Consider the following 10,491-nt stretch of genomic DNA (forward strand, 5'->3'; position numbering starts at 1 on the left):
AGCTTTAATTAGATGCATGCATATCACAAATTTATTTTTGTATGTTATGATATCTTCTTCTTGTCATTTATTCCAAATAATCCCCATCTGCTATTTATAATCTTCCGCCCCGAGTTTTGTCTAAATACGTTTTATTTCCATTAGTGAACTCTTCAAAATTAGAGGCGCGTTTGGTCGTCTGACTGGGACGGCATGGCGTTGCGGATAATACAAAATATGCCAATCTCAATCCAATTTTAAATGTTAAATGTATTTGTCATTCCAATTAAAGAATAGAAGAACTAAAAGACATATGTAAGAGAGCGAGAACCCTAAATTTATCATCCATTAATAAACAATACAATATTTCCGAGGCATGTGTATTGTATTTAGATGTACCATACGATAAATAGATACGTACGATCAACAATAGATATTAATTGATATCGTTGTCATTCCTACTCTTGATGTTTATAAAGTCCACAACAATAAAATACTTCATTTGCATTTTGTTAGGATTTGTTCATCAACATTCAACATATTGTTTACATGTTTATGTTACGTTTGTCCCAGAAATCCCGCGAGATTTGTACATTTTCCGACTTTTTCACAAAAGAGCGCACGAAGAAGTATAACTCTTCCATAGTGGAAATAGAACGTAATTTCTATGTGATTCTTTATACTTCATGCCCTCAAGGACCCATAATTGGTCTCTATAATCTTATCGAAACAAATTGTTGTTTTGTACTATTTTAAATTAAGCCATTTTTTTCATTTTAAATAAGAGTTGTTAAACAATCGTTGTTCAAAAAATCAACATAACAGCAAAAGTCGGAGTCAAAATTATGATTTTAAGAAACCGGTATGTAACAACGAAAAATTTTTCGACGTTGAAAACTGACCTTCAAGCCGTTGAAAAATGTAAGTTTTTGTAGAAAAAGAACCCTAGGGGTTCAATTTTCTACATATGCAACCTATAAAAAAAATTGACCCCGTTGAAAATGACCCCCATCCCAACAGAGTGATACAAAGTTTAAAAGAGGTGATTGATGACTAGGTTTGGTTCTCTTGCATTTTCTGACGAACACTGGAAGAACACACGATTAAAATGTAATAAAAGAGCATTACATGTGTTAAGATTTATTATTTTTTACTGGAGAAAAATGCTAATGGCACCCCCCCCCCCCAAAAAAAAAAAAGATAATCGTGACTTTAACTTTTCTATCGTCAACATCCCTTATCTATGTAGCAATATACCATTATATACCATATGGAGTTTATGTCTCTCATACGATTCGATACGCGAGAGCTTGTTCTACTTACGAACAATTTCTAAAGCGAGGCGAATTACTGACAAATAAGTTGATAATACAAGGATATCATCAGGTTTATTTTGTCAACATTTCGCAAATTTTATGATCGATACAATGACTTGTAAGCATAATTATACTCGTACAATCTATCGTTAAGTCGATTGTGGACTGCCTTTTTTTTTAAATTCAAATTGTTAGACCACAATTTTCTCACTGAATTGTCTACGGAGTTTTCCGTTGCTCGATCATGACAAGGAGCAACAGCGGGTGTGACCGGTCGACAGGGGGTGCTTACCCCTCCATGGCACCTGATCCCACCTTTGATGTTTTATAAAGGTCTTTGTTTGCTCTTCTCCAATGTTCCAATGGATATTTGAGCTTGATTTCTGGTCATTTTCTTCATATTTCACCTAGTTTTCAGCACACGATAAAAATCGGACAGTAGGTACGTCAAATTCGCTATTGTTTACAAACTGTTATCTTAATCTTTCTTTTTCATCTATTTCATATTTGGATACTTTATTAATTAAAGACATTTAACTTTCAGATGAACAAGATATTTTGGTGGACAAATAAGTTCTCTATTCGGACAAATTAAATACACTTTGAAGAAAGTAGATTAAATTGTTTTTAAATTGTTCAGATGAACTGGGTGTTTGCTTGGACAACTAAGCGACTTATATATTTGTTCGAACAGATTTGGTGGGGTTTTTTCTTCTTCTAAATTCACTCATCTTTTCATTGGTCATTTGCAAAATTATTTTGTTAAAAACATTCTGATTGTACACACAAGTACCCTGAAGTTGATATAGTTTCTGATTGACAATATCTTTGTAGTTTTTGGAGATTAGGCCTTCCAACAATCTGACGAATATCCATGGGTGTCAATTGCGCCCCTTCATTAGCAGATCTATTTTTGTATTCATATGAAGCAGAATTTATTCAAAACTTATAAATTAGACGAAGAAAACACTTGCTGTGGTCTTCAATTCGACATCTAGTGATATGGACGACGTATTATAAATTGATAATAGTTACTTCCATTCATATGTCGACTCGATATATATATTATCGAAGTGAACTTGAAATAAAAGATATCACAGAGTCTGACACATCTGTTTCATTTTGGATATTCTACTGGAAAAAGACGTTAAAGGTAATCTAACAACAACACTTTGTGATAAACGTGATGACTTCGATTTTTCTATTGTCAACTTACCTTACTTGTGTAGCAATATAACTGTATCAGCTGCATATGGGGTTAGTAAGTTGGCCGGGACAAGTAAGGGAGAAGACCGAGGATGAATATAATCGTCTGTGGACGAAACCGAGAGCGATCATAAATTTCATCCTTTTCTAAATCTTCCAAAGGATTTGATCTGTCTTTGAATATAGTCGCGGACGCCTGTGTTGCTGAAACATAAGTCGTTGACGAAATTGTCGTCTGTGAGCATCCATGTTTGCTTGTTTGAGTACGACTCTGAGAATGCTTCAAAGCATACTTGAAAAATCTTGAGTATGTACTCCGTTGGAGTTTGAGTATGAGTATAATAATTCATTATAACCTCAACTTTGGAGTACGAGTATGAATTTGGAGTACGGAGTTTGAGTTTGAGTACAAATTTGAACTCCAAAAAGTTTTATAACCTCGGGGCCAGGAGTCATTTTTCGACATCGAAATTATTCGACGTCGAAGAATGACAGTTTTGCCTGTAGAAAAAGTGGCATTACCCTTAAATCTGCATATCCTACGCGAAGAAAAATGACCCCTGTAGAAAAATGATCCCCTTTAGATTTTGCTAGGGATATACGTATTTTTCTTTTTGATTAGAAAGATAAAGAATTATAAATAAAAAGGTCCGTGGACCAAAATACAGTTTATAATGTATAGCTATCTGTTGATCAAGTTGCATTTGAGTGCATGTATTTTTAGTCAGTCATCTTAAATAATAGTATATATAGATAAATGTGTTTTGGACGTATAGCAAAAAGCCCACTCTCTTAAGTAAATATTATACACATGCCGATGTACATGGCACATCCACACAAGACGTTTCGGAGTCTTGTTATTTAGGATTTAATTATAAAACTTTAGCTGAAAATAACTTATAAAAAATTAATCAGGGTTCTTTGCGCTATGAATAGATTGAACTGAGCCATAAATCACAAATACCAACCTATTGTCATTGAAAAGAGCAGTAACGCTACTTACGGTACACATATAAGCAATAAAATAATAATTAACTGGTCAGTGATGTTTCTAATGAAGACACCCACGGGCAAACTATATACTACTTAGATGGACTTGACATGAGCTAGGACACCGTCTATCAACCTTCATTCACATTTCTTTTCTGTGTGTTCTGAACTGATGTTTTTCGATTGCATTCACTGTAACCCTCCCCCCTCTTATAATGTCAAATTCATTATCACATACACAAACCAGACGGATAATTCTGTATTTGATCAGCATTGTTTTATTTTAGGACACACTGGCGGATTGTGTCCAAAAATATACACAAGATTAGAATATCAATTTTTGGTGTTGGGTATTGCATTAATTTTACCTAAAAATAAAGCTAAAATAAGTCAAAAAATTTTTCCAAAAACTTCTAAAACCTGAGAGCTGGGGGGGGGGGGGTTCGCCTCCTTGGCCCCATTCCGACCCCCAATCGGTCCCCCCTTTTTCAAGAATCCTGGATCCGCCACTGTGACATAATGTAAACGAAAGTTTGAGGTGTATAACTATAATCAACAAGATTAATTCATAGTTTATTCTTCTTAACAATACAATAAATTTACGCGATTCACGAGCATAAACTATAATTAACAGTGATAGTTTCATGATAAGAAAACAGGAACACCAAACTGTAGTTACTTATGTTAATTATAGTTTACGACTCTAAACTGTTGTCCAACTTAAAAAAAAGTCACAAAAAATTGATATTATGCTTACGTATGTCACGCCAAATTCACAAATATGAGCTAAAAATATTTAAAACGAAGTGTATATATCGAATTTGTTATGTATACACGTGGTTCCATCTATGCAACTAAAAACGGTTGTAAACTACAGTTTACTGATGTTAAGTAAAGTTAAATAATTAACGAGGAAAGCTTTTGTTGATAAAATTTATATAAATTCTCATTTCTACTTATACATTTTGTAAGAGCAACTATTTTTAAATACCCTTTTTAATTCGTAGTCTTTGCATCGTCCTTTAATAAGAAAACCGCTTTTTAAAAAAAAAACTAAATCTAGATTAACTAATGTGTATGCACATAAACTTTATTAAATTAAATAATAAGTGACTTTAGAGATCAAGTTTCGGGGGGGGGGGAAGCTTGGAAACCTTCATATCTTGATATTAGTTGTCTAAAAAAAACTTTGTTAAACATTCTGATTCTACATACCTGTACTCTAGTTTTAATATAAAAATGATGCTGGAGTTCCTCATTGATAATATCTATGTATTATTTTGAGATCAAGTATTCAAAACAATCTATTGGAATTTCCACGGGAACTAATTGTGTTCCTTTATAAACCAGCTGTTTTAGCATTCTTTGAAGCAGATTTTTTTTTTCTTCAAAAATTTATACAAGAGAAAAAGAAAACTGTTGCTGTGGCTTTCAATTCAACATTAAGAGATATCGAATTATCAATAGTATTCATTTATATATAGACTCGACATCACCTAGTAAACTCGAAATAAAAGATACCACAGAGTGTGCCACATCTGTTTCGTATTTGGTTGTTTACCAAATATAGATATCAATGGCAAACTAACAAGTAAACTATATGACAAACGGGATGACCAGTTATCCTCATATTTATATAGCAATATACATTAATTGACTGGGTTCTAGGGCAACATGCGTTTTGTCGGCCCCAAGAACCAAACTGTTTGCCTAAGGCCGTTAAGCCAAAGGCAAACAGTTTGGTTCGAGGGGTCGACAAAACGCATTTTGCCCGAGAACACTGTCAATAAATGTTTGTTATACCTTTTACTTTATATTTTGACATAACATGATGTAAATTTTGTTTACCCGCACTGCGGTTTAAACGTGGTCAATTCCGTAAAGTTCTGTCGAACTCCAACGAATGCAAATAAGATACAGCTTACCCCGCCCACACCGTGACGTAGGCGGTCCAACATCTCATCGACAGGTCCAATATCTCGCTCTGCGGTCAAACATCAATTTTTTATGACCGCTCAGTAAAACATTGGAAATGTTAGACTTTTTTTAGCATAGGATTATATAGGAAACAATTTTCAAAAGTATAACAATATCCGTTATCACCTGTATATGGGCGAATCAAAAAATTGACCAAACACATTTTTATCAACCTGCACTAAAATACAGGCAATAAGAATAGATTTCTATGTCTTAGCATATGTCTTTTGATATTGTCTTAATACCTGCCAAATATCTCATTGATATCTCGAGTCACAAAGAAGTTATGCCTGAAAGTGATGCTAAAAATATCAGGAGTGCAACATTTTGAAAATTCAATAGTTTTTGAAGATCTACGAAATAGATAATAATGATTTATGTTGGAAATGAAAACATTCCTGATAATATTCAAAGTATTGCACTTTAAACGTAGACTGTAGCAACTTTTGTTTGATCAAGTTGTGGTCATGGCTGATGTTAAAAAAAATACCATGTCTGGAATGCAACAGAAAAATATAGTGTTGTCAAAAAACGCCGATTTTAAAAATCTGAAAGACAATTAAGTCAAAAAAGAATTTTCTAAGTGTAAAACAATAACTGATATACAATTTAAAACTTAAAATTGTCATATAAATCACAAGCAGCATAAATGAGAGTCAAGTATCTGTGCATACCTAATAATGTCAGGAGTGCAGCATTTGATGTTTTGCTCTCCAGTGTGAATTTTTTTTATCAGTACATGAATCTCTGGATTCTATTTTGGAAAATAAAGACACAAAGAACATTTTAAGCAAATAGATTTATTTATTACAGGGTCTGTCTGTGTTTTAGATCTATATTTCTATGGTCAGGTGTGCAACACATTTTTTTTTGAAGATCTAAGTTATATGAGGATATCATTTCGCAAGTTTTACGGTCGTTACAATGACCTTGTCAGCATATACACCCTATCATTCAACCAAATGCTGACTGATGTTTTTCATACTAATTGTTAGGCCATTACTTATACACTGTTCTGTCTACGGATTTTTCCAGTTTTTTTTTACCGATCATGACAAGGAGCACACGGCGGGTGTGACCGGTCGGCAGGGGATGCTCACTCCTCCATTTAACCTGATCCCACCTCTAAATTTTGAGGTCCGTGTTTGCTCTGCTCCAAATTTGTATCGTTTCATTGGACTTTGGAGATTGAATACTGTTCGTTATCTTCATATTTCTTGATGAAAAGTCTTCTAGTCATGCTAAGAAATATTCTTTAATTAATAATGGTCTACATGTATTTGAATTATTTAGTACTAAATTATTGACAGTTTCTTTGATTTTTTAAATGCATGTGAAAAATAAACACACTGAAAAATTGTTATAAAATTCAAGTAATTCAACCTCAACTTCACTGGAACAACAGAACAAGTTCTGATATCATTATCGCTTCACAATTCTACTTTAAAGACTCCCATGTTGAACAAATATGTTAGAATTATTGCTGATCAAATATGAATAAATATAACGAAAAAATTGATGAGTAAAATGTTTCTGGTTGACATCAGTTGCTTACAGTGTTTATCCTGTGAAGAAAAATATACATAGTTACTATAATATGTGTTTTATCTTCTAAATAAATATATTTTCGCTATTTTTTTTTTTTTTTAAATAAGTAGGGAATAATTCAAGATATAAAGCCAAATGTAAATACTTTCATGTGGTTTAATTATTAAGTATTGGACTATAAATATTGCACAATTTTGTTACCACTTGAATTTGCCAACACTTTATGAATTTTTGTGTTCTATGGTTTTAATTTTACTGCAGCCAGGAGTGCACCAAAACTGTTTTATAATTATCAATGATCTTCATCTATCTTGACTAAAAAATAAATTAAAAAAATGTTTGATACTTTTTGATGTTCAAAACATTATGTCTATCAACTAATTACAGATATTTTACAATCAATTCAGAGAATAGTTTTCATCACTTAACACATATTTTTAAATACAATATATATACATTATACATTGCAAGTAATTATGTTTTGAAGTCTTGAAAGTATGAAAAACTTGTCGTAAATGAGAAAAAACGTCAAAACGACTTACTAATTTACAAACTAAGAATGAGTTATTGTGTGTTATAATTTTTAAGACAATGTTAAATAAAATACATATCAGATGTCAGGAGTGCAACACAATAATGTCAAGTAGGGTCACTTCAAAATCTAGTATTTTTTGCAAGAAAACTTGTTTATCAAAATTCTTTTTTGGCTTAGATTTGACGAATTGATTTAAATTGATAAAAAAAAGTGATTTCGGGAGAATTTTATTGCTTCATATTTCTTTCTTATCCCATGACCGACAGATTTTCCTTTGATCTTCACAATGGTGTATATCTCATATCAACATAAGTGTGGTGATATATTAAATATCACATGTGTGATATAAAGCTAATGATATCCAACGGTTAGATACAGGGTGTAGGAGGAGCTATGCAAATGAGACAAAAATTCGTTTCTAAATTTTAATGAACTAACTAAAACAAGAAAAAAGCACAAAACATAGCAAATTTCACACAACTGATGACATTTCTAAAATATTGACAATTTCCCGCTCTTCTGGAGCAGAAAACATAGTTTAAATCAAAGCACAAATTACAAACTGACAAAAAATAAATTGACACGGAGCAATTCTCGAAGCGGATAACGTTATCTCCTATATAAATTCGCACATCCTGTGCAAGCTGTTTAGGTAGAATATTGGAATTTTCCCCCCTGGCATCCTCCAGTTTTGGAATAATGGCATTCTCCTTCTCCACACAAATGTTTGAAATCACTGTTTACAAAAAAAGACATTGACACGGAGCAATTCTCGAAGCGGATAACTTTATCTCCCATAGGAATTCGCACATCCTGTTCAAGGTGTTTAGGTAGAATAGTAGAATTTTCCTTCCCGTCATCCTCCGGTTTTGGAATAATGGCATTTTCCTTCTCCACGTCGTCACACTGTTTAAGGGATTTTTGGGGTGGCTCCAGTGCTCGACTTACTTCAAGGAGTTGCCTTTTGTAGGTTCTAACTGCTGAACTACGGTGCCCCGTTCTCTCCATGATCTGTTGCTCTTCAAAACCGATAGTGTAAGTAAATATTGAAATTATTAATTCGAGTCACGTACACGATATAACTAGCATACTTTTACGTCATCAAACATAAAATATTTCCCTTTTTTTAAAGACAATTTAACTAAATCTTGGCTTACCGGACTGAAACAATGTCGTTGCACAGGTCCGTTTCCCCGAGTGATTTGAAAAGTTCCCCACAAACCCTGCCTCGGCACACATGGTCTTGATAATGGTACCCAACTTGTTGATTCCTATAGGCTGGATTCCGAAACGTGGTTCGGGTCCCGGGAGTGATCGTCTATAGAATGATCCTTCCCCCACCAGAGAAATGTAGGACGAATAAACATCAATCAAACTGCGGAGTGTACCGGATTCTGAGTAGTGGCGTATCGTCTTGGCAAGAATGTTTCTCTGGTGTAATCCTCCGGAGAAATTCTTTGACGTGCGCCCACAAAATTCAATGTATGCCACCAGAATCGCCACATTTGATTTGACATACCTCTAATTTTCGGTGTTCATCTAGTCCACGGAGTCCAAAAAGTTTGCAGTTGTAATAAAATACAGTGTTAATGTAACTCTTTGAAGTATGCGATCCCAGTAATTTTTTCTCCCACAGGACGTCTTCTTGTTCCGGCGTTAACGATCCGCTTGCTTTATAGACACTCCTATTCCTTGGGATGCTAGCTCCTTCATTCGCGCGTCTAGAGTTTTCCTGAAGTCGTGGAAACGGGCATCTTTGACATCTAAAAAGTTCATATCATGAACACCTTCCTCTCGCATGTACCGTAGAATACCGGAACAGATTTGATATAAAGTTCTCGGGGGGTAGGGGGAACCATCTGCACGCCTGGCTTCAATCACAAAACATGATAAAGTATACGTAAGTTCTTGGTATGTCCTTGTGAGGATTTCGGGAATGATTTTAAAATCAAGTTGCTGTTGGTTACGCTGAGATTTCCAGTCGTTGAACACTTTAACTGCCCATGAAGTGTTACGGCGCGTGTTTTTACTTTCTTGATTTTTTTGAAGTGCACTTATCTCAGTAGCCGAGACAGGTTTTCCGAATCTAGTAGTAGTATTTTCAGTCCATTCCGTAAAATTTTCCCGTTTTAATTCCGGAAACGCTTCCAAACACCAATTCTGTATATCGAAATTCCCAAAGTCCTGGCCATTTAAATCAGATTGACTTAGTTCGTACATCTGAACTGCCTGACTCAACTGAAAATCATCCTCGTCGTAGGCTTGCTGAAAAACGGCGTTTAATTCCAATTCGTTATTCTGAACTCCTTCTGTCATCTTCGTCTAATCATAGAACAAATGAATCGATTATCTCAAAAATTGGTCACGTGGTACAGTACTAAGAAAATTACCAAATTTGGAAAATCGTTACTTAGATACCAAAACCCTTCACGTTAAGACTATCACGTGGTTCTGTTTCAGAGTCTTTATTAGTTGATGCAAAGACAATACCAAATATGGGAAAAGGTCAAATGAAGGGTCATGGAACAAATAAATTGATGATCTCAAAAAAATTGGTCACGTGGTACGTACAGTACTAAGAAAATTACCAAATATGGAAATCTGTTACTTGGCTACCAGTTAAGACTATCACGTGGTTCTGTTTCAGGGTCTTTATTAGTTGATGCAAAGAAAATACCAAATATGGGGAAAGGTCAAATGAAGGGTCAAGGGATAAATCAGTTACATGATTGACAGCTCGATGATGCATACAAAATATCGTTTCGTTATTGCAAACTCGGAGGCTAACGCCTCCTCGCGTGCAATAACTCAACGATATTTTGTATGCATCATCTCGTGTCATCATGTAACTATTACATATTAAAACTTTTCAAACCAGAATTGTAATAACCAAAAAGCCATTTTTCCCTCACATATACAAGAGAAGAAACACAATCAAGG

At 34.2% G+C, this 10,491-nt stretch overlaps 1 pseudogene; it reads right to left on the reverse strand.

The window, feature by feature from the left end:
* Positions 1 to 8,199: 8,199 nt before the first annotated feature.
* Positions 8,200 to 9,867, reverse strand: LOC133199322 (uncharacterized; annotated as a pseudogene).
* Between the last annotated feature and the right edge of the window lie 624 nt (positions 9,868 to 10,491).

Source organism: Saccostrea echinata, unplaced genomic scaffold (assembly GCF_033153115.1).
Source record: "Saccostrea echinata isolate AGI-Se365-2 ecotype Australia unplaced genomic scaffold, CSIRO_AGI_Sech_v1 ptg000034l, whole genome shotgun sequence".
Lineage (NCBI taxonomy): Eukaryota > Metazoa > Mollusca > Bivalvia > Ostreida > Ostreidae > Saccostrea > Saccostrea echinata.